Below are 25,677 nucleotides of genomic sequence, written 5' to 3' on the forward strand. Positions count from 1 at the left end.
ATACAAATTTATTTATACAAGAAGAATATGTTATAATTAACTACTATTGTGAAAGCTGTGAATTTTATGTATATAATTAATAAAAATCTTAATTGTTTGTTGAGAGCCACAGCTGAAGGGGCCCCATCAAACTTCCAGCTGCCAGGAAACTTCCAGCTGCCAGCTGATGATTGGCTCACAGCGTCCCCAGCAAACTTCTAGCTGCCAACTGGTTGGCTCCTTTGCGGTGATGCTCATTGGGCTGTTTCCCCACCCTTTCCCCACAGAGCTGCTCATTGGGGGACTTTTTTTGGCTCTGCCCACGTGACCCAGCCAATCAGCCTCAAGAGCAGGAGGAGTGGAGGAGGTTGAGAGGCTTGTGGGAAGCGGTGGTTGGGCAGTTGGGCTCTGAGGGTTTTTCCTGAGGAGCTGTGCAGTGTGGTGTGTGTGTTTTAAAAATAAAGTTCATTTCTTTTGACAAGTGGCTCCTGAATTGTGCCCAGCCAGACTTCAGCAATTGTTAAATAAGTAAATAGATGGACAGTTAATACAAATATTAAGAGGGCATTAGCTAGACAATTTAAGGGAGAACAGTTGATTTTTATCAAGTCAATAAATTCTTATAAAATAACAATACAACTTAGAATAATAGAGGTTAGATTATATCACATTTTAGATCATTGTATAATTGTGGATACTAGCATCCAAAACAAATGAAGAGCTCTGTTTCCCATCTTTTTTATCGATGTATTATACTTACACATAATAGTGGGATTCAGTGTCATGTATTCGTACATGCATGTATATGACCATATGATTGGGTCAATATTTTTCCCTAGTATTTCCCCTTTCCATCCCTGCCTCCCTTCCTCTGACCCTTTTCCTCTACTCTACTGATCTTCCTTCAATTGTGATGAGGTCCCTTTCCCTCTTTTTTTCTCTTTTTTTTTTCTGTTAGCTTTCACATACATGGGAAAACATACCATCCTTGACTTTCTGAGTTTGGTTTATTTTCCTTAACCATAATATGCTTTCAAGTTTCATTCTAATTTTCAGTTTTTATATTCCACCTCTATCATGAATTATTCAAGGAAATTTATTACTTGAGAATCTTTTTCTTTTTCAATGAGCAATTAATTTTTTGATTTTTGGAATTTTATTAAGTGCAGACCAATTATACAGAACAATGAGGTTTGTTGTGGCATGTTGTACATGCACATCACAGTTTGGCCATTTCTGCTCTCATATTCCCCTCCCCTCCATCCCCTTCTTCTCTAATAGTCTCTCTGCTACTCTTTTTCCTCCCTAGATTTCACATAAAATGAGAGAAAACGTGATTATTTTTCTCTTTTGAGTCTGACTTGTTTCGCTTAACAAAAGGATCTTGGGATTCTGTCCATATCCATGCAAATGGCATGTTTTCATTCTTCTTTTTGACTGAATAATACTCCACTGTGTATGAATACCAACTTTTCCTTATCTATTCATCTATTGATGGGATCTAACATGAAGGAATCCTTTTCTTTTTAAATTTAAAGTAGAATATCAATATTCCTTCTTAAAATTTAAACAAGGAAAAACTCCAAAATCATATACACCTATCTAAATAAATTACTTTTTGATTCAAACATAATATATATGAAGAAAAAAATAGGGAAAAACTAGATGACCCACAAGTAAGTTGCTTCTCCGCAGACCTCAGTTGAAAGTGAATGTTAATTTAGTAACATGCAGGGGCAGATGGTGACAGCAAAAGCAAAAGAGTTACCTGATACTGCTCAAGAAATAGTCCTGGTTTTGGGAATGGGACCCCCAGAACAGGGACAGGGTGGTTGGAGGAGCTGCTACCGGGATGTGGGGAACGCCTCACCCCTGACTTCACTTAGACAGGGACCTCGCCCTGCTGCAGCTCGCGACACAGGTGATCTGTAGAGACTGCAACCCACCACCTCCGGCCTCATCTTCTCCATGCCACCCGGTTGCCCACTTTGTCGCCTCCACCCAGGGCCCGCCCATTTCACTCCTTGGCAAGTTCGGGCTAGCTCCCAGCCGCTGCCTTCCCCGCCAGCGGCGCTGCCCCCCAACACTGCTAGGCTGGGCATCTGGCCATCGCCTTGACAGACGCGTCTCTGCTGATCCCGCGGACCTTCCACTGACCAAGGAGAGGCTAGAAGAGGTCAGTGATGAACTGTTCTAGAGAAAGAGCATTACCAAGACCGCAGTTCAAACAAGGCCGGTCCCAGACCACGCTTCTATTGGAAATAGTAGTGACAGTTTTGTACTGAGCAGAAGTTGAAGGGTCAGCAAAATCTCAGGGGTCATAAGCCACACCCACCGTCTTTAACTAGCAGCAAGCAGAACCCTAACAGCGGATTCTACTGAGTTTGGATCTAGAACCATTAGAGCTTCTTTCTATTCTGGGACCTAAAGTAAAGATGTGCTTTTGGAAGCATTTCAAGAAGACAGCAGAAGTTTGGAGACAAGAATATATGATTTGAATAGTATAGTAACATAATTTATTTGTCTTTTTATAGGGAATTTTGTTTCTCACTAATGATAGGGAAACTGATATGAAAAGTGTTTGATGGAATTCATACAACAGTTTGATGTATTTAAAACTGTCTCTTGGCATGTATAACTAAAAGTACTGTTGTATTCTATGTACTCAGACTGCCCAAATGTAGTGTTCAACAAGCTCTGAACAACTGTACAGCCGTTCGATCTTTGCTGTTGTCGTTGTGCACCCAGTTATTGGCAGTGCAGGAATTTGGGGACAAGACCGAAACAACAGATCTGAGTCCAAGAAGAAGGAAGAGGTTTATGATAGCAGTGCTTAATTGTGGGTCAGTTTCCTTTAGATTGCTATATCCACCACCTGAAAGTCTATTCCATGACAGTTACAGGTCAGGGTCACTCATAAAAATCTACCCCAACTGGCTTTTTACTGCGAGTCCCTGACTCTTGGGAAGATTCAGGCTGTCTTTTTCCATCTTTGTAGAATGAGGGCATTGCCACCTGAGAATCACTTAAATGTCGGAACAGTGAAGCTGCACAACCACAGGCTCCATTGGGCCTACCTCAGCTTTCACTAAATGTTGTAAAATACTCTATTTTCTTAGGTTTTGAGGCGGGGGCAGAAGGCGGGAGGGTGTTTTGTTTTGTTTTCTTCCAGAGATTGAACCCAGGGAACCTTGACCATTAAGTCACATTCCCAGACCTTTTTTAAATTTTGAGACAGTGTCTTGCTACATTGCTGAAACTGGCTTTGAACTTCTGATCCTCCTACCTCAGCCTCCCCAGCCACTGGGATTAGAGGTGTGTGCCACTGCACCTCTCTTTCTTTCTTTCTTTCTTTCTTTCCTCCTCCTCCTCCTCCTCCTCCTCCTTCTTTCTTCCTCTTCTTCTCTTCTTCTTCTTCTTTTAAAATATGAAAACCAGATCCTGTAGTTTGTGGTCAAAAGGAAAAAACATAGCAGATGTAAGGGCAGCTGTAATCCTGGACTGGGTGAAGAAGGTGTGGATTAGCTGTGCTACCACTTGACCTACTGCTGGCTCAAGCTCTTGAATAGAAGCATTGCTTAGTTGCTGGATACTTGGAAACTTCTGAAGCAGAAGGGAAGCTCTAACTTTTCCAACTTCTGAGATCTGCTGCACAGTTTGAAGGAGATCTGGGTCAGAGAGCAGAACCAGTTTCCTCCTGAGGAAAGGGTTCTTGGTGGGTTCTTTGGATTGCTCATGTACCAACTGAACAATGGGGCAGGATGCTTCCATCTGGTTGGCCACTGGAAGAAACATCATCCCAAGGTCCAGCACAGTACACCTTTGTATAGCTGGGAAGTACTGTTCATTTATCTGTGTTTTTACAACTACTATGATCCCTTGAAACTTACCAGAATTTCTAACTTGAACAAGTCTTTTTCTGTAGCCATTTTCTGCCACCAAATCAGCTTCAGTGACAAAGAATGCAGGATTTTCTGGACAGGTAAAAATCTACAGGTGTTAGGCCATCCTCAAAAACGAGATTAATTTTCCCTTGCATCCCCTGTACCAGCTGAGATATGTGCCACTTCTCATTAGCTACAACATGCCCCAAAGTCATGCGCACAGGGGCCTATGCCTTCAGGGAGCCCTGTGCCTTTTCCATCAGTGATCTGGACCCTAAAGAGGGAAATGCAAAATGACACCTGGGCAGGCTCTCCTGCACAGGGCCCCACATTCCACTCTGAAGCCAAGGGCCTCTTTAGCAGGATCTTGTCTGCAGAGTGGTCTCTAAAAGTCTTAAGAACCCAAGAGATTTTTGTCCTCAGGGCTGTGTCCCTCATTTTCAGCACCGCCTGGCCCCTGGTGGCCCAGCTCCACCTGTGCTATAGCTACTCAGTCCAGTCTAGGGCTAGGACCTAGCTGGCAGGGACCCTACTTCTGCCCTAGTCACCATTAATTCTTTGGTGGAGTTAAATACAACTTTGGTGATGTCTTATATGTATTTCTAATTTTTATTGTTACAAATGGCTCCACTGTTGAATTATAAGTTAGTGAATTGATTACTTGATTAATTTGCAACAGGATCTTACTGTGTGACCCATGATTACTTTGCACTTGAAATCTTCCTGCCGCAGCTTCTGAAGTGCTGGGAATACAGTCCTGAGCCAGCACATCCAGCCGGACCTAAACATTTAGACAACAGTTTGATCTTTTGTTAGTCTGTCTCAGTGTGGAACAACCTTCGGTTTTTACTACCTTCAATCTTCTAAGATAAATGTAAAATGCCCCTCAGTTGTATTTTTCTGGTATGTTTCATCATGATCAGACATTATGTTTGGGGAGAAAAGCCTCCCAGAAGAGATTCAGCAATTTTTTTCATTGCATCCTCTCATGTGACCTATAATTTTGATTTCCCCTTTTTTGATGATGTTAACATTGATCAATGGAGGTGGTGTCTGCTGGGTTTCTCTTCTGAAATGTTGATCCTTTGCTTTCTAATTCTTGAGTGTTTTGTGGGGAGACAATTGGAGACTATATAGCTATCTGCTTTCCTCATCGAAATTTCCATTTCTTTATTCATCGTATTAGTATGGATCCGTGGTTGAATTCACTTAGTGGATGATAATTTTATATTATTATTTCTGGAAAATTATATTTCTCTTTGGAAGCTTTTATTTTAATAACTTCAGGATGGAGAAAATCTGTAAGAATCGCATACATAATATCTTGGATACCTGTCTGTAGTTGTGAATATTTTACTATATTTTCTTCATCCTGTCTGCCTTCCCCATTTCTCAGAGTAATATCAATGTAGATAAATAAATAACTAAGTGCTTTCTCCCTGAATCTCTTGTGAGTAGTAGACAGGATGACATTGTACTCCTAAACACTTGTATTTCCTGAAATCAAGGAATGATAATATGATAGCTTAATGTTGACAACCAACAAATTAAAAATTGGTTCACTCTTAAAACCCAATCAGCAAATCATAAAAAAATAATCCTTTATGCATTATGCCATAAATACCACTAAAATTAATAACAAACTAGCAATCAATAATATTTTAAATATAATTTCAGGTTTATTCTTGTATCTCAGAAGCCATTCTTTCCCTCAGTTCGATTAGTGCTACATAATTGAAATAGTCATCTACAACCCGATTCTTTGCTTGAATTTTTATTTGTGAGATTGGCTCATGTAAGTTTAGTTTCTCTGGTGGTGTGTAGTTCAGCATGGATCCTATATACATCATATATATTCATCCCTTTTCCTGTTGATGGAAATACGGTGATTTAAAAAATTTTACAGTATAATGCTAAGTGAAGTTAGCCAATCCCAAAAAAACAAATGCCGAATGTTTTCTCTGATATAAGGAGGCTGACTCATAGTGGGGTAGGGAGGGGGAGCATGGGAGGAAGAGACAAACTCTTAGGGCAGAGGGGTGGGAGGGAAAGGGAAGGGGCAGGGGATTAGCAAGGATGGTGGAATGTGATAGACATCATTATCCAAAGTACATGTATGAAGACACGAATTGATGTCAACATACTTCATATACAACCAGAGATATGAAAAATTGTGCTGTATATGTGTAATAAGAATTGTAATGCATTCTGCTGTCATTTTCTTTTTTAAAAAATCAATTAAAAAACATTTTACAGTTACAATGTTGCTATATACATTTGTACTTCATGTTGTGAGTGCTTCTCTAACATTTCTACTTGGAGTGGAAGTGACATGCTGGTTCAAACAATGCTATTTTTTTCTTATTATGCTTTGCCTGCAAGTGCTTATCAATTTTTATGAACTCAAAAGTTTGCATTTCAACTGATGACTCCCAAATCTATAACTCCAGTTTTATCCTGTCTCCCACACATCTGACTTCTTTCTCCATCTGCTGTGTAAATATTCTATGAAGGAAAACTGAAAATATGCCACTACCACTGCACACTTATCCTGTCCAAGAAGGAGATAAATAAATGATTATTTGATTCCTGAAACATCTTATATAATGCCTACATATGGGTATTATGATCCCCATTTTACAGTTGAGAAACAGAAAAAGAGGTTACTCAACTAGAAGCTGACAGAGCCAGAACTTAAAGCCAGTTAGCCTGGCTCCCCAGTTCAGAGTCTTACCCCATTATTCTGATTATTTTTATGCTGTTCTAATAAAAATAAAAGAGTCAGAGCATGTTCTAGTTCTTTGGCTATTATATGCTGTGCTGTTTATCTTCATTCTTGTATCTTTGTCTGCATGTAAGATTATTTTCTTAAGATCCTTGCATATTTTCATTTATAATATCAAATCGAAGTATGGAAAATAAGAATGTTGACACTATTGATCTATCAATAGATGAATGAATAAAGAAAACCTGGTATATGAAATGATGTGAAACAAAGTGAAATGATGTGCTTTGTGCAAATAGATGGATTTAAGAAAGCATGTTACTGAAATAAGCCAGACATGGGAGAACAAGTACTGCATGTTCTCTCAGATGTGGAAGTTAAAATAAGTTGACCTGAAAGTACAATAATGATTGGGGAAAAGGAGAAAGGGGTGGAAAGGGTGGGAGGACAGTTTATTAATTTATTAATTGTGTGTGTGTGTGTGTGTGTGTGTGTGTGTGTGTTATTTGGGATGGAGCCCTGGGCCTTGTTCATGTTAGGCAAGTGCTGTACCACTGACCAAGCTACATTCCCAACTCTGGGTGGTTGGATTTGATCAGTGAGTGTTATATGCACGTATGGAAATATCACTTTAAACTCCATTAATATGTACTATCAATACAGGTTGATTAAACGGAAAGTAACACTATTTGAGTGATCCTCTGGAAGGAAGAATCCCTGCATGCTATTTGCTAAAGACCTATTTCATGGTCAAATAGTCCCCAAGCCCCAATTGTAATGTCAGAAAGGAGATGAAGGCAATCAAACTGGTCCCACCATCATGAGCACATCTATAAAATGGTATGTATTGTGGTGTCAGGAGGAAAGTGTGGGGTGCATGTAATAATGTTTGTGTAACCATGCTGCTGTTGACTACCTCCTTGCCTACAGACTGAACAGATATTGGTGAATCTAGGAGATAAAAAAAAAGAAAAGAAAAAAATTTTGTGTGTGTGTGTGTGTATGTATATGGCTTGGGACCTGTTTAAGAGCCATTTGATGCAGTCGTTGCCATGGTAAATGTTTTTCCTAAGAACTAAGTAATTGTTTGAAACTGTTATAATTTACCATTATTTAGTTTCAGAGTGATTTGAATGCTTTCACTTTCCCCTCTCATTTAAACATTTTATCTATATCAGAATTCCTTTTTTTATCTTTTCTTGGGGACAAAAAAAAAACATACCTCATTAAGGATAATAGTGGAATTATATTCATTCTCCTCCAAAGAAAATCCTGGATGTGTTTTCTATTGTTTTTGGCCTGTAAGTCATAAGACATCTGACACTGGATTCACATTTTAGGATCTTTTAAACCAGGCAACAGACCTCAATCTTCCAAGAGTTCAGGAAAAAAGGGCAATTGAACTGCTTACCATGGAGGAGGTATTTGTGAATGCTTATAATATAGATGTGTTCAATGACATCATCATGCAACAATACATCACTCAAACTCTAAAATTTAGACAAATTTATTTTTTCTGTATTTTATATTGGTACATTATAATTATTAATAATGATGGGATTTGTTTTACCTATTCATGCATGCATACAATATAGTAATATAATTTAATCAATATCCTTCCCCAGTATTTCCCCTTCCTCTCTTCCTCTCCCTCCCCCTTGTGCCTTTCCTCTACTGATTTCCCTTTGATTTTCATGAGATCTCGCCTGTCCCCAATTTTTATTTTTCTTTTTCCTCACTAACTTCCACATATGAGAGAAAACATATGACGCTTGACTTTCGGAATTTGGCTTATTTCACTTAATATAATGTTCTCAAGTTCTACCCATTTTCCTTCAAATGATCTAATCTTATTTATCTTTATGGCTGATTAAAATGTCATTGTGTGGGGCTGGGGCTGTAGCTCAGAGCACTTGCCTAGCATGTGTGAGGCACTAGGTTTGATCCTCAGCACCACATAAAAAAATAATAAATAAATAAAATAAAGGCATGCTGTCTGTCCATCTACAAGTATTAAAAAATTTTTTTAAAAAAATGTCATTGTGTATAATGCCATGTTTTCTTTTAATCCATTAATCCATTGAAGGACACCTAGGCTGGTTCCGTGATTTGGTATTGTGAATTGTGCAGCTATATATTTAGATATGCATATATTACTATAGTATGCTGACTTAAATTCTAAAAGAACAAATTTAGGTACAGTTTTACAGCATAGGTGAGTTCTTTAACTGTGCTGGCAGCATCGATTGCCCTGTGTTCCTGGGGCTTATGCTATTATTGACTCAGGGATCCCAAGATAGTGAAGTATCCTCCCAAAGAAAAGGACTCAGACACAAAACTAACACCAAGAACTTAAGTGGATACAAACAGGATTGAGAAACATCAAGGAGGAGAATTTTTGATGAAACTATACACTCATAAAAATATCTAAGCCAAAAATGTTCAGGGATATTTTAATCACATGGCCAGATATTTGCCATGTATTCTTTTAAGATAATCTTTGCTTTTGTCCCTAAAAAATCTGGTATTTTCTAAGGTGATATTATTATTTTTTTTTTCTGAACACCCTTCTTTTCTAGGATGCACAACAGTCTACCCATTACCTGGACACCCATTGGTCTCTCTTTCCTGTTTTTTCCCTCTCTCCTCTTCCCTCCTTAATTTTGTCTTTCACCTGCCCTCTCTTTATCCCTCTCTTTCTTCCTCCATTATTAGTTTTAGACCATCCCAAGGAAATCATCAAAGGTAGAAATATTCAAAATTCTTTTCCTCAAAATTCTTTTGAGGTTCTGGCACTGACCACGAGTATGTGGCACATTTGACTTGCCTGGGTTTTGTGGGCTAGAGGTCCTAATAAGGGGCTCCCACCAGCTTCTCATAGTCTCTAAAATATCAGTATTTATGTTCATGTTGGTTTTCAGAAATCAGAATATTCCTTGGAAACGTAAATCATCAAAATGATGACTTATTAGATAATTTTCCATGTTTGACATCTGGCAGGGAAGAAGAGTTTTAAAAATTATGACACAGATAAGTTAGAAAGGATACTGGGAGATCTGATGGCAGAAGGAAAGGAACTTCCCTGCACTTTTGCCTAGATGAACCCCTACCATAATTAAGGGCAGTCTTTATGTGCCCTCCCTCTCCCAATCCCAGAATTTTTTAAACCTTACTTTCTATTCTTCCTTCTTTCCTTCTTCCCAATGTATAAAGCTCAAAAGGTTTTGGTCTGTAAAAAAAATAATAAAGAATTGCCAAATGAGGGGAAAGTCACTTACACCACGTAGGAAATTTCCTCTAACAGAATTTTTTCAGTAAAATTTTCCTTTAGTGAGTCTTTATGTTAGGAAAAAAAAAATGCCCTTTGGAAACTAGTTGAATTACCCTATTTAAAAAAACATTACTAAACTGTGGTTTCACTAAGCAATGAAGTTTCCTAAAATGATATTATGTCTCACTAGCAGTGGCACCCGCTTAAACAAACTCTCCATGGATTGTCCTGCGTTGCTTGAAGGTTCAGGGCAAAACTCCTGCCAAATTTTGTAAGATAACAATCAAATATAGAATGAACTTGATGCTTTTCTTATTTTAGCAAAACCACATTCTGCTTTGAGAAAGGTCAAACTCAGAGGCTTACAAAGCTTGCAAGATTTCCAAGGCTTGCAGAGGACCAGTTTGAGCCAAAGGAAAGAAAGGAGTTAGTTTTAAAAGTCACTGTGGGACCTAAATAGTTGGCTATCTTACCTGCTCTCCATTCTACCACCTACTTTCTTTATTGGTCTTTTACAAGCTTTTCACCTGATAAAGGATGTAATGAGGTCAAAGGGGAAATTGTTTTATCTTGAGATTTTACAATTTCATCTTAAAGTACCTAATCCTTTGGGCCAATTATTTCTATTCTTTTCTTACTGATTGGTTGATGCTAAATTAAAAAAATTTTTTTTGCCTTACTGGGGATTGAACTCAGTGGTACTGAGACCGGGCAAAAAGACAGTCAGTGTAGACAATGAATGACTGGGTCAAGAAGATGGGTCAAGGAAATAGAATGCTAATACTTCTAGAGCACATCCCCCTCCTCTTCACCTGTTGTCAAGGTCCTCTGTCTCCAGGGAATTGTTCCTCCCAAGACGGGGTTGTTAAAGAGTACCCTCTTCCTGCCTTTCTGGGCAGATATGGAAAATAGGGAGTGGTACCCCCTGAACTTTTGGTCATGTAGGCAGGGGAGGAGGGGACAGGAGAAGAAAGGAAACCTGACGTCTATAAAAGGGGCAGGACACCCCCCACACTCTCGGGGCACCAGCTCTGGACCCCCTCCTCTCCAGAGGAGCCCCCATTCTCTCTATGCTTTAAATAAAACTTTTTGCTCTTGCCTTTGCATTTCTTGGGGGCCTCTCTGGGTTTGTCTTGGAGGCCTGGAGGTAAGCTCCCCTATACTGTGCATCTTTCTGAGGTGCACCTTTTGCCACTTTCTTTTCTTTCTGGAGGACAATAATAGGTATCTGTTGGCTAATTAAGTGCAGTTCATGCAAGCTGCCATTCTACAAAACTAGGGTGACAGAGTTCATGGCCTACGTGGCTCCCAATCCCTGTCCCGCGCATCAGGCATGTTGAGTTTGGCCAAAGCCATTTCTCGCTATCCAATCCAGGCTTGGAGCATATCTGTCCTGACACAGTGTCTCTAATGCTGGTCTGCATTTGGATGCAAGGAGATGGACAAAGGGTTGGAACAACTGCGAGATTCTGGCCAGGGCCACTCTCCAATGAATCGTAAAGATTTCTCCCTGGACCTCTTCTCTGACTGCCCTTATGGGTGGTTGATCAAGTGGCCCCGAGCAAAAGCCCCCGTTTCATATACCTCTGTAGAAGCCAAACTACACTTTCCCATGTTCATTTCTCCCCTCCACTCACTGATCAGACTCCAGCCATAGAGAAGTAAGGAAATGCCTAGGTTCCCTTTGTTTGCATATTAAGCCTTTACAAGACCAAAAGGATTCCCATAGCTGTTTCTCTGATCCTGTGTGCTCCCCAAGCTTCTTTGAATGCAAAAAGGGAAATTTATGCCCTCAGCCTTCTGAACATTCCTTTGGCCCACAGAGAGCATAAACTCTTTTTCTCTTTTTCCAGCCTTTTCCCCCTAGTGTTTTGCTGCTGCCAAACATGGTCTTCATACAAACTCTCTGATAGAGAATCATGGCCATCAGAGGAAATATAAATTTTAATATGCTCAGCCTGTTCTGTAAAAAGGAAGGAAATAATCCGAGGCTTCTACGTGCAGGCCTAAGGACTTCCTTGTTTAAAAAACTCAAATTGTGCCAAACATGTAAATTAAATTCAACTATGAGCCTCGATTCTAAGTGAGGCCAAATTCTACACTCCCCCAAAAAGTTCATTAACACAGATCAAGATTCATTATAAAAAGGGGTCCCATGTTCTCCCAGGGATTACAAATCACACGGTAAGGATGGATAATCTGAGGTTTGCATCAGTTTCATGGCCACCCATGGAAAAGCCCACGGGTTATGACCACACTGGTGATGTAGCAGTTAAATCCAGAGTTCATCCATGGAAGGAGGGATGGAAACTGGTGGCCACTAGTGGCTCCAGCACTGGGGAGACATCCTCTAGCCAAAGAGACAGTTCCTTGGTGCAGGCACTTATGGGTTCTGTTCTTTTTTGTACAGTTCATGTTGTTGTTCAAAGGGGAGCCTCGTCCTCAAAAGTGTATTGATGGGAGATTATGTCTCATAATTTTCTGCATCCAAACCTGGTCTAATTACCGACTGGGGAAATGGAAAAATAATGGTTAAAATGCCCTACACATGAGATTCTGCTCAAAACAAGCAGCTTCCCTTACTTAGCTTCTGCAGATTTCTATCTCTCCAAGGCTTGCATTTGAAAGGTAAATTGCAGAGGCTTACAAAGCTTGCAAGATTTCCAAGGCTTGCAGAGGACCAGTTTGAGCCAAAGGAAAGAAAGGAGTCACTTTTAAAAGTCACTGTGGGACCTAAATAGTTGGCTATCTTACCTGCTCTCCATTCTACCACCTACTTTCTTAATACAGCACAGGGAGAGAAAATGGAATGATCTCATAAGACAAGTCTTCTTTACCTTGAAAATCTTTGCTTGAGGATTTCAGGATTCTTACATTCTTTGAATGCCTCAACTGATTCAAATCTGAGTAAACGCTGATCTAATAGAGATGTTCTATATGCTCCTTTTCTAGAGTAATTACATTTATATCATTTTTTAGGACTCCTGTTTTTAAAAATTCTATATTTTTGCGCTCACAATTTTATGGTATATTCATAATACATTAATTAATATATTTTTCTGATCAGCTTATTTTATGTAACTATAGAGGATTTTTACACTGTCTTTGTTCAGAGGTCCACTTTTCAAGGGTTAGCTCTCAAATGCATTGGAAAATCTCCTTTAAAAATAGTCCTAAATTGGTGGTGCACACCTGTAATCCCAGAAGCTTGGGAGGTTGACGCAGGAGGACCGAGAGGTCAAAGCCAGTCTTAGCAACGGTGAAGAAACTAAGCAACTCAATGAAACCCTGACTCTAAATAAAATACAAAATAGGGCTGGGGATATGGCTGAGTGCCCCTGAGTTTAATCCTCATTAAACCTCCCCAACAACAACAAAAAAGTCCTAAGGCCATAAACTTGGTGATGTTGGGAATAAATCTCATAGCCTTTGATTTTACTGACCACAATGGCAGACTTTACACCTAGCATTTCCAACTGTACAGGCCTGCCCTATATTTAAGTCATAATGTAAAAGTCTGATAAGCTCTATCTATTTTAATTTAATTTCTAACAGGTTAAATCTAATAGAGGCTAAAATAATTAAACATCTGTAGAATTTTCTCCTACCTGTGGAGATCTACTTACAAAAAGTTACAAGATCTTTGTTTCCTGTCCATTTTTTTTATGTGTATACACCTGTGTATTGTATTATTGTGTCACATATGTGCTTGTATCAATATATATTGAACACGGTATCAAAATTGACATAAATGAGCACTCATATAAAAATTTAAATAAGAAATGAATCCAAATACCTTTTAGTCCACATGCCTTAAAAAAAGGTTCAATTTAAATTAGGTAAATAGATGAGACTAAAGATGTCTTTAAAATTACTAACTCAAGTTCTTCTAGGTGGTCAGACAATTAATAGTGTTGGTTTCTATAAAATATCCAGACTGTAATACCCATTGCTTCTAGGATTTTTCTTCAACAGGGAAGAGATGGCTAATGTTGTTAACTGTATTTGTCTGATATCTTGGTTTTTGCAGTTAATAATGAGTAAATTAGATTTAACATAAATGGGATTAATCTTCATAAATGTGTTTGTTAAAGGAGATATATGATTAATTTGCAAAGTAAAATGCTAAAACAACAACTGCTAAATATAAAATCAAGTACTTTGACTTCTTAAATTCCATAGGTAATATATTTAAATATTATGTGTGTTTTCATAAATGGATAAATGAAAAAGATTTAATATCACTTTGCTTCTGTGTTTCTCAAAAAAACAAGGTGCTTAAGAGTTAAGATTCTATCAGATGTAATTTTAGTAATTTCATATACTAAGAACACTGGGTTTCAATTAAAGTACCATAAAAACAAGGTATTTCATCTTATTAAGGTGGAATAATTTGTCTAAATTGAGAAATTTTATATAAGGATTGTTTCTGAAAATAAATTTTAAAAGGAGTCAATAGCTAAGAAAGAGATATAAGAAGATTCTAGATATGGAAATTTATTTTAGTATGGAAAATAGACGGAAAAAGAAATGTTTCTGGATGAGAAATGTTTCTGGATGGTAAAGCAAAAAGTTGTAGAATGTCTAAATTGCAAAGGGTTTGTGGAGGGTAAATCTCAAAAAGTTTGTATGTAACTAAGTTGGTTATACATAATTAATGCAACCAATTAAAGTTATTTAAAGCTTTAAAGCTTTTTCCTAAGGTCAAATATTTCCTAAAGAACTCATATAAGCCAAAGTTTAATCCTCTATGTTTTGAAGTAGCTTAATCTGCTTTTATCTATCAAGATAATTTCTTGTATCTGTTAAATTTATCATTTAAGAGAAACTAGTCTTAAAGGAATTAGGATTTGTATGACGGGTTAAACAACAACTGTTATTTTAGAGTATAAAACTATACTATGCTAAACTTGGTTAATATAAGAACATCAGTGTAATTGGCTTCTTTGTATACTAAATGTATCTTTGTCTACTAAATGTATTCTTGTCTTCCAAGTATGCGAGTCTTCAAAACATAAGATTCAGAAGAATATATTATCAAGCTGGTGTTCTTCAAACTGAAGTTTGAAGTAAAGATTTGGGGTTATAAAAATTATGTTTCTTAGTTCATAGCTATTATACAAACTCAATGTTTTTTGTATGTGTGTACACCTGTGTATTGTATTATTGGGTCACATATGTGCTACCACTGAACTATAAAAAGTGTAACTTCTAATATAACAACCTGAGTTATGTTGGAACAATAGGACATCACCTATAGGAAAGACACCTATAGGATGTAAGGTTAACTTCCAGTACTAATACTGATTCCCAATTAAATGAAAGGGGAAATAACTACAAAGTTATAGACATTAAAGGTAAAACCCAGTACTCTTGGTTTAAAACTGATGAAACTGGTTTTCTGGATGTTTAAAATCAAAACTTAGAGACTAAAGGAAGTAAAAGGGCCAAGAAGAAAATAGCCAATATTTGGCTCTTGCCCTGAGTCAGCTTGGACTCAGGGAACAAGGGGACTTCTCTAAGTACTTTGTAACTATGGGTCACATGATCTCCTGGATCAGGGGAATCAACGAGACCCTGGAGAACAGATAGCTGACCAGTGCACATGCTGCAAAGAGAAGGGTCATTGGAGAAGGAAATGTTCCTGATGCTTCCAAGGGAAGCCATGTGGTCAACAAGACCCTGACCTATCCTGGAAGATGGCACTAGAGGAGCCAAGAGGCTGCTCACATGTTCTCAAGAGTGCCCCCTGAGGAAACTCAGCTGACTCTTAACAATAGATAGGAACAAGGTCAATTTGACCAGCTTGGTCTTAAACACCTAGCAAAATAAATTATAGCCAAAGAACAGCCATACCTGGGCATTTAAAAGGAAAGACAATAGTTTTTCTAATGTAACTTAAGATATATACTTGTGTCAGCCCCACCAAGAGTAAGTAAGATTAGAGGCTATGAAGAGGGATTCCTAGGCAGGAGTGCCTAATAACTATCAAGAAACTAGCAGAGTCAACAGCTTTTTTTAATCGATTTAGGGCCTACAAATCATCCTAACCTCCTACATAGACAGACTTGATCTGTTTGCTAGCCCTAAGTGACAGTAAATAAAGGGATCTTTACTAAACATAGAAGATATGCCAATAAAAAATGTATTTTACAAAAATCAGATGACATTAGATATCTAACCTTCATCTTATGGGGCATCTGTGACATTATTAAGACTGTATTGTGTTTCCATTTCTGATAACTCTGAGAATGTAACTAATATCCTTAATATCCCCAAATAGGTCATTTCCTCACTAACTTTGTCATGGGAACAATTTTTTAGCTCTTGCACCTCCTGGTAAAAATTCCTGGTTTCTATCCTCATCATGATATTCATTGACGTGTCCCAGACTCTTTGTCATTTATTTTGCATTAAATGCATTCCAATACTCAGGTCTTTTTGTTTCTCTCATAGAAGCACCCACCTCTTAGATGACTTTACAACTTGTTCTTTCCAAACCAAACTTTCACCACAGACCCCTCAACTGACCCACCCACAGCATTTCTAAAAGGGAAACCCAAACTGCTTGCCCCACATGGCCCCCTCTCATCCTGAAGCAGCCAAAGTGGTTATTACTCATTTCCTCTTAGAGCAGTTAAGAGTTCCCTTAATCAGAGAGGGGATTGTGACCAGGGCAAATGACAATCAGTGTAGATAATGAGACTGGGCACAGTGGCACATGCCTGTAATCCCAGTGGCTCAGGAGGCTGAGGCAGAAAGATCGCAAGTTCAAAGCCAGCCTCAGCAAAATCAAGGTGCTAAGCAACTCGATGAGACCCTGTCTCTAAATAATACAAAATATTATTTTGTATTATTTACTGGGGATGTGGCTCTTGAAGTGCCCTTGAGTTCAATCCCCGTACACCCCCCCAAAAAAAAAATATAGATAGTGAAGTATTGGATCAGGAAGATGAGGGTTGATTCAAAAGGAAACAGAATACCTAATACCTCCAGAACACTTCTTCCTCCTCCTCACCTGTTGCCAAGGTCACCTGTCTCCAGGGAATTGTTCCTCCCATCAAGAAGTTTTTAATGAGTACCCCCTTTCTGCCTTTCTAGTCAGATATGGAAAATACAGAGATATTCCTTCCCTGTATGGCTCTCCTCCTGCCCTTTTGGTAATGTAGGCAAAATAAGAGGAGAGGGGACAGAGAAGAAAGGAAAACTGAAATCTATAAAAGGGGCACTTTCTCGTGGCATCAGCTCTGGACACTCTCCTTTCCAGAGGAGTCTCAGTCTCTCTCTCTCTCTCTCTCTCTCTCTCTCTCTCTCTCTCTCTCTCTCTTTCTCTCTCTCTCCTATTCTTTAAATAAAACTTTTTGCTCTTGATCCTGCATTTTTGGGGTGTTCAATCTTCAACACTGAGAAAAGAGGACCCTATCCTGATTTTCTAGACCAGATTCAGTATTCTATTACTAAGCTACATCCCCAGTCCTTTTATTTATTTTATGAAACAGGGTCTTGTTGGATTTGAAATCCTTTTGATTTAACTGGGATTACTGGTCCAGTTGCTAAATTTTATTACTTTGAAGAGTTATTGGTTATTCTGATATTACATTTGAAAATTTTTTTCTTTTTAGAACATGCATACTTATGCTTCCTTTGTAGATTCCAGAAGCCTATGTATCCTTGCCTCACTTCCTGACCTTTACCACACTTCATTTTTTTTATAGTTTCTTTTTTTTTAAGAGAGAGAGAGAGAGAGAATTTTTTTAATATTTATTTTTTAGTTTTCGGTGGACACAACATCTTTATTTTATTTTTATGTGGTGCTGAGGATGAAACCAGTGCCCCATGAAAGAGTGTATTACCGCTTGAGCCACATCCCCAGCCCACACTTCACCTTTTCAATGGAACACCTTCCTGGAAGTGTAGAATTTCTATTGTATTTCCTTCCTCAGAGTTATTGGTCACAACATTGGGCCAGATTTTCCCAAGGCAAAAGTCTTTATTTATTTTTTATTACGCAAGTTAGATATCAGTTTCAAAAACCCAAGTAAACCTGCATTGTGCAGTGAAGATGTGGGAGGAAAGACAGGGAGTTGGCAGATTAAACTGCATTCAGTTTAGTCTTCAGAAAAGGAATAGCAATGTACAGGGCTTCTTGCTTGGGATGTGGTGGCTTCATTTTTAAAACAGAGACTTAAGTTGTTCAAACCTCAGTACTAAATCAAGCTTGCGAATACTCCATATTAACCAGACAAAATTTAAGGAACCTGCCTTCCCAGACTTTAGCAAGAAACTAAAAGCTGGATTGTTGCCAGATAAAGCAGTGAGGTATGGGAAATGAAGACCAAACAAGCAAACCCACAGCAGGAGTTGGGAGACTTGAACTGTCATCCAGCCAGGATTAATAGTTTTTATTAATTTTTTAACTACTAAGTTGATGTAAACTTTTTTAAAAAATACATATGTTTACTTGCTAGTTAAACTTCCTCTTGTTTTCATTTGTCTATTCATGACTCTTTTTATCATTTTTGGAACACATTTTTATTATTTACTGAATCAACTTATGTGAATTAAATATACTACTGATCCTTAACTCTATACTATTTATGCATTTCCAACTTGTTTTTGAACATGTATTTAGAAATAAGTCAGAGTACCTTTTAAATTAAATATATAGGAGTTTCCATCATTTTTGAAAATTGGGAAAGTCCCTGTCATCAGTGAAATCTATGTCACTAACATAGACCAAACAGGTTTGTGTCTTTCCACAATGTCAACTTATTGAATAACAATAAATTCATGGGCTACACCACTTTCATCAGTGGCAGTTCCCTAAATATTTGTGAGTCACCTGGTCGTCATAAGCCAGGCAAGTACAAGTTCTTTTATTTCAATCTTAATTTCTAATATCTATAACACATCACAAATCATACTTTACACAATGATATATATAAGTTGCAGGAAGGCTTAGGAAGGGTTGAGGCAACCACAGGTATTCAGGAGTCTTACCTAAGAGCAAAGGCAGAGCAATTATGAATGCAAAGAGTAACTGTAGGTGGTCAGATAAGATTAAGAACCATTTGAAAAACTTGTCCAGGGCACAGAGCTGTCAAAATCAAAGAACTTACTCTAGGCCAAGATCTGGACTGATTGCAGTCTCAAGTGTGTCTGCTTGGGAAGGCAGCTTTTTGTGGCTGCCCTCTGCCGAAGCTCAAGGACAGAGATTTGAAAGTTCATTGTGGTGATTTTCCTGGGCAAAGCTCATGGGAAGTACAAGGTGATAAGGTTAGGGTACCACCATGTCTCATTTTGGGGTGCTTCTCCTTTTATAGACCTGGAGTGAGGGGGTTGCTTCATTCAATGGTCTAGTGTGTTCTATAAGTGCATAGGTCTGGTTTTTCCAGTCTGAGTTGGATATGCCCATGTATTCATGTGCTTCTGATTAATTTGATAAATTCACAGGTAGTCATTTTTATTAGCATGATAAATAAAATATCTGTTTGTGCCTTATTTTGTACCAGACAGATGGTGGTTTTTTATTTGTACAAGCAAGTTGTAGGTAGAGTCACTCCATGTCAGCACCTAGATTCAAAATAGAGTGGGTTATGGCAAACTACTGCTTTATACACAGGAGTAACACAGGTTTAGGCGCAGCCTGAAAACTGCTGCTCTAAACATCATAAAGTAACTGAGCAGGGCACAGCCTGCTCTCCAAATCCCAGGATGTTTAGTAGTGGCCATGATGGCAGCATTTATCATGGAACCCCAGGTTCCATGGAGCTGAACCAATGGTACTGGGTTCACCAATGTCTCCAAAGTCAGGAGTTGATTCCCAGTTCTTATCTAGAATTGTAATGGGGGATTTGCCATGTCCAGTTACTACTAATTGATGACTCCGCAACCTCCATCAATTAGTAGCTCTTCAGCAGGAGTAATGGAAATGAGATTGCCTTTACTTGCATGTGGGTCATCACCATGACCAGTTGTACCAGCTCATAAAGAGTGGAATTCTCCTAGTTAGAGGTACCTATGATGACATTTCCTTCCCAGGGCTCATACCAACACCTTGAAATTCAAGAAGACAGCCAGACATTTCAGTAATGCAGATTAATCTGGCTGGAGTTACAAAAACTACTTCTGAAACAGGGCAAAGTGTGTTTAGTCCATCAAATATTGGTCATTCACAAAAGATGACATTAACTCCTGCCAAGTTGGATTCTATTTATACTCCAGAAATTCCCTGACTTCAGAAGACGACCTGGATGACATTCAGTTAACTGTGTTTTGGTTTCCACAAATATCTGTTTTCTACATATTATTACAATTTATACAATTTATATAATATGAGACTATCTTAAAACATGTGATGTCTAGAATAGCAAATTGGATGTATATTTGTTACCAATCTAAACTGCAGGTCCAGAAAGCTTTAGGCAAAGATGGGAGAAACTTTGGAAAATCTGTCATGATTGATACAAAATGATGAATAAATAAAAGTGTTACAGAAAACAGGGATAGATGTTCTTTGTCATCTCCGTCTCTAGCCTTTGTATCACCCATCAAAACCTTAGGAACACTACTACAACCAGAAGTAGCCCTAGAATTTCTATCATGAAACCTCTTGCTACAGCATTTAGTAATTTCTGATAAACATCCAAAAAGATGAAAGTCTTATATCCGAAGTAATGAAGTACATATTTAGCTGGTAGTATAGTAAGATCTAAGAACTCAACTACCAAGAAGAAGGTTGGTACATTAAAACAGAGTTATCAGAGTATTTCTGGATCTCCTGGGTTAGTTGTATAACCACTCTTGGCATCAGTGACTATCTCATGCTTCATTTAGAAGTTTTCCTTCAAGAGTACATCTTATTTGTAGCTTGCACTGTAAATGATATTTGTGATACATTTTGAAGAAATCTAAAAAAAAAATTCCTGTAAGTAGGATTTTTGTCCTTTCCATGTAAGTTTAAGCACAAAAAAATCTGAGCATTGATTACTACAAACTAAATAATAGAATTGATGGGGAGGCTTTGTAATCATTATGAGAAGGTGGGTGAATTCCATGAAGAGGAACTACAGCTGCTTCCACCAAGCATTAGATTAGAATTAGCAATTTGAATTACAGAGTATTTAGTAGTTTAATTTTCTTTGCATATTATCTCATTGTGAATTGTCATCTTTCAGTATTCTAAAACCAAAATATTATTTTAAAAATTGACTAAAGATTCTTGATAAGACTTGTCAATCATGTTCTGAAAAAGTATGAAGACATTATTCAAACAAAATTGTGTATATAGAATATTATACAGCTTAATGTCCAATAATAAACTTAACAGCTCTATTTTCCCCACTCAGCTTAAGACATAGCACATCATGATACTTTTGAAGATACCTGTGTGCATATCTCCAATCTTGTCCTTCCCAACAATGGGATTACCAAAGTCTTGAATTTCATTTTTTGCTTTTCTTTATAGTTTGACCATATATATATATGTATCCCTAAAGTATATATTGCTTGATATTTCCTATTTTCAACTTTTGTGTAAATGTAACCATACTGTGTATGCTTCTATGACTGGTTGAAACTTGTGTTTCATTAATAGTACATTGTCTTAAATTTTATAGTTTTATAATAAGTCTTAGTATTTAGTAGAGTAAATCTCTGTACTGTTACTGCAGATGTTTCTTAGCTGTACTTGACACTTTGCTCTTCCATATAAACACTAGAAGAAACCTGTAAGGTTCAATGAAAAAACCTGACAAGATAGTGATTCAGAATTGCATTGAATCTATAAATAAGCTTGAGAGAACTGACATCCCTATGATGTTGTATTTATGAAAAGATATCTTTCCATTTGTATTTGTGGTAGACAGTAAGACTCCCTGAAGACATCCACGTCCTAGTGCCCACATCTGTGGGCACATTGTGTTCCAACTAAACTATCCAGGCAGGATAATCACAAGGTTCTTATAAGAGGGAGGACAAGATGGTCAAAGTCAGAGAGGAGTTGTGACAAAAGAAGTAGGGGTTAGAGTGAGGCACTTGAAAGATGGAGGGAGGAGCCAGGAGCCAAGAAATGCAGGCATCCTGAAGAATCTGGAAAAAGCAGTGGAAAAGATTCTCCTCTTGAGCTTGTGGAAGGAATGCAGCTATGTCAACTTCATTTTAATCCACAGGACCATTTCAGACTCTGACCTCCACAACAGTACGATAATAAACTTGTATTGTTTGAAAACACTGAGTTTGGGCTGGGGATATGGCCCTGTGGTAGAGAGTGCTTGCCTAGCATGTGCAAGGCCCTGGGTTCCCATCCCCAGAACTGCAACAAATAAACCAGTTATTAAGTTTGTGGTAATTTGTTATAACAGAAATAGGAAACACAGTACCATATTTATATAGTTATCACAAAATGCTTTACTAGATTATGTCTAGATACTTTATAGTTTTAATTGCTATTTTAAATGGTATTTTAAAAATAAAATATATTTATCACACTTTATGGAAATGCTGTTGGTATCTATGAATTGATTTTGTATCCAACAAACTTGCCAAATTTTTATTTATTCTAGTAACTGATCTGTAGTCTATCATCTATCATTTCTGAGAAATAACAGAATTATTTCTATTTTTATAATTCTTCTTTCTTGTGTTCTTGGGTTGAATATACCCCTAGGACAATTTTTGATAGATATGATACCAGTGAGGGTATCATTTTTCATTCCTGATTTTAATAGAGATAATTTTAATATATCACCTAGAGGGTTTTTGTTTATGGAGTGTGTGTGTGTGTGTGTGTGTGTGTGTGTGTGTGTGTGTGTGTGTTTGGCAGTGCTGGGGATTGAACCCAGGGGCTTGTGCATGCCAGGCACATACACAGAGCCAAAACCCCTGCCCAGGAGCATTTTCTTTGAAGATAACTTTTTTCTCTTTATATTGTATTCTGAACAATATCTGAACCATGGTTTTCTAATTTACTGTTTCTCTTTTGATCTATTTTTAATGTGTTAACTAGTCTACACAGTTTTTAATTTCAACTAGTCTACACAGTTTTTAATTTCAATCATTAAAATATTAATAACTCATTAATACTTAAATTTTAGTTATTTGTTAAATCTGCTTTGTAACTTTTTATATTCTCTTCACATTTTCAATGGTAAATATCTTTTATATATTTATAAATCTATAATTTATAACTTCAATATCAAAAGTTTTGCAATCTGATTTTGGTGATTCTTGTTTCTGATGTCTCTTGCTTAACGTAGTTCATTTCTTCATGTGTTTTATGGTTTTTGATTGGGAGGTTGGGTTCCTTGGAACACTGTGGGAATTCTTTAAGCTTTGTTTTTTTAAAATATTTTTTTAGTTGTAGATGGACACAATAACTTTATTTTATTTGTTTTATTTCTTTAATGAAGTGCCAGGGATCAAACCCAGTGCATGCTAGGCAAGCGCTCTACCATTGAGCCACAACCCTGCCCCCTAAGCCTTGTTTTAAAGTGTGCCCTATCGAAGGAATTTCTTTGTACCTGCCCTGTGCTTTGGGGCATTGACAATCTAGGATCACTTCAGCTAAATTTTCAGATTGAGGTGTTTCGGGCCATATAAGCAGTGTGAATGTCCAGGATCCATGTGCCAGTACATTATTGGTGTTCAAGATTTCTCAGAGCTGAAATAGATACAGATCTTTCCACATCATTCTGCTGGGTGATTTTTTTCCCTTATATCATCCATTAGTGGGTCATCTTTAGAACATTCTAACTTCATGTGGGATCTCTGCTATGTTTTTTTTTTTTTTTTTTTTGCATTGGGTATTGAGTGGAGGGTCTCAAGCAAGTTGCCATACCCCAAGTCCTAGCGATCTCTGCTTTGATCCTTCACCTTTGGAAAGACTCAGGCTTTTCTCCTATTGCTCTCATGATTTACATTTATTGAAGATTAAGCACTGGATCAGCAGGGATCAGCAGATGCCCTTAGGGCAAACACTCAGTTACCTGTTACCTCTGTAGATGCTTCTCTCCCTTTCCCGGGGGGACTTGCTTTATATTCCAGCCAGACCAACCTTGCATTTAAAGAACACCTTGCTTGTTTTTAAAAAATATATTATCCAGCATTTTTAAGTGGGTCTCTACCAGAGAGGTACCTTAAACAGTTAGGGCACTGTATAGCTAACAGTGAAAGTCCTTGGTCAGTGTTTGAATTTTCACCTAAAATCTCAATGTCTTCAACTGTGTTTAAATTAGTTAATATTTAAGATATATAAATAGTGTATAGAATGTAGCACAGTGAATCTCCACGCAGCTTAATAAAACATCACAACTACACTGTTTTCCGTGATCTTAACAATGTGGAAATTCTATAGGTGTTCAATTTCTTTTTCTTTTCTTTTTTTCTTTTTTTTAATTTTTATTTATTTATTTATTTGAAGAATAATATGGTGGATAAGAACCCTGGCTTTGCAGAAAAACCCAGATTCTAACTCAATCTTAAGCTCTGGAGTACACAACCTATAGGAATCTGCCCAGACAGCAGGACTCCTTCACTGAGAACTTCCTCCAGGAATGTGCCTACAGTCATGCTGCTGGTATAGTATGCCTGACTGGACATGTTTGGTTAGATTAGAAGAGGAAACAACATTAATCAGATTCTGTCTCCTAATATTTGGAAATGTAACCACTTGGGTTTAGAACAAGTAAAGGCTATGACACAACTATGTTTGGCCATGCACATATGGAGAAGCAGAGTGTGTGCTTGGAACACAGGAAAAAAATGAAATAGAAGAAATTATACAGAGAAAGAGGCAAGAGAATGAGAAAGAAGCAAGAGAATGAAAGAGAGAGAGAGATTTAACTTTTAACCACAATGGTACCCTCACACACTTGAATTTCGGGCACTCACAGTGACACCCATGGATTTCCATTTCCTGATTCTAATCCTTCTTGATGCTTGGTGTTCCTTTCTGACCCATGGGTTTCTTCTAACATCCCTAGGTTCTAAAATTCCCTTTTTCTATTAGAGTTGGAGTTTAATTTAGCTCAAGTGGTTTTCTGTTGTATGCATTGTAAGAAAATCTGATTCTAACAATCAATTTATTAGAATGTAACTTTAGGCAAGTTATTTAATCTCCTAGCCTCACTGCCCTCATTGGTAAAACAGGACAGCAAGAAAACCTACTTGCTAAGGTTACTGTAAGAACTATATGAGTTAACAAATGTAAACAGTTTAATAGATTGCTTGGCATGTAGTATGTTCTCAAACTTAAATGTTACTGTTATTATTACTAATTGTTTCCAGTCAGGCTGCCACTAAGCTGAGTACAGGACTATAGTATCCACTGCCCAGTTGAGCTACGGCAGTGGGACAGGTTGCTGAGACCAAAGAAGAAATGAGGAGATGAAATGTGAGACCCAAGCTTTATTGAAAAATGCTTCCAAGAAGGTCTAGTGGTGACAGGATGGACAAGTAGCACCTGTGTTTCTCACATTACCTCTAGTGCTTTGCCAGAAAGTAGCACTTCTGTCCCTCATGATGCTGTGGCAACTGGCAGGATGAGCACTTATCCTTTCTGCAGTGTGTTGCTCAATAGCAGTTACTGCAGAGAGGGAAGTTTTATTAGCTGGATTACAGAGGCAGTGATAACATTAGATTAGTTCACCTTGTCCTGTAGTATGACCAGCACCCTAGGAGCTTGGTGTGCGTGCAAAAGCAGCAGTTTTCTACAGGTAACACTGACTTGCCCTAATTCCCAGCATACATAAGGGAAAGCCAGTACCTTTTGAGATAGTATTTATCTGGATATTCTGGCCTGACTGGGTCTTACTGTTCTC

At 37.8% G+C, this 25,677-nt stretch overlaps 2 pseudogenes; one reads left to right on the forward strand and one right to left on the reverse strand.

The window, feature by feature from the left end:
* Nucleotides 1–3,399: 3,399 nt before the first annotated feature.
* LOC143380724 (Fanconi anemia core complex-associated protein 24 pseudogene) lies at nucleotides 3,400–4,634 on the reverse strand (annotated as a pseudogene).
* Nucleotides 4,635–19,592: 14,958 nt separating this feature from the next.
* Nucleotides 19,593–20,497, forward strand: LOC143380725 (nucleoporin NUP35 pseudogene; annotated as a pseudogene).
* The last annotated feature ends 5,180 nt before the right edge of the window (nucleotides 20,498–25,677 follow it).

This window comes from Callospermophilus lateralis, chromosome 14, assembly GCF_048772815.1.
Source record: "Callospermophilus lateralis isolate mCalLat2 chromosome 14, mCalLat2.hap1, whole genome shotgun sequence".
In the NCBI taxonomy this organism is placed as follows: domain Eukaryota; kingdom Metazoa; phylum Chordata; class Mammalia; order Rodentia; family Sciuridae; genus Callospermophilus; species Callospermophilus lateralis.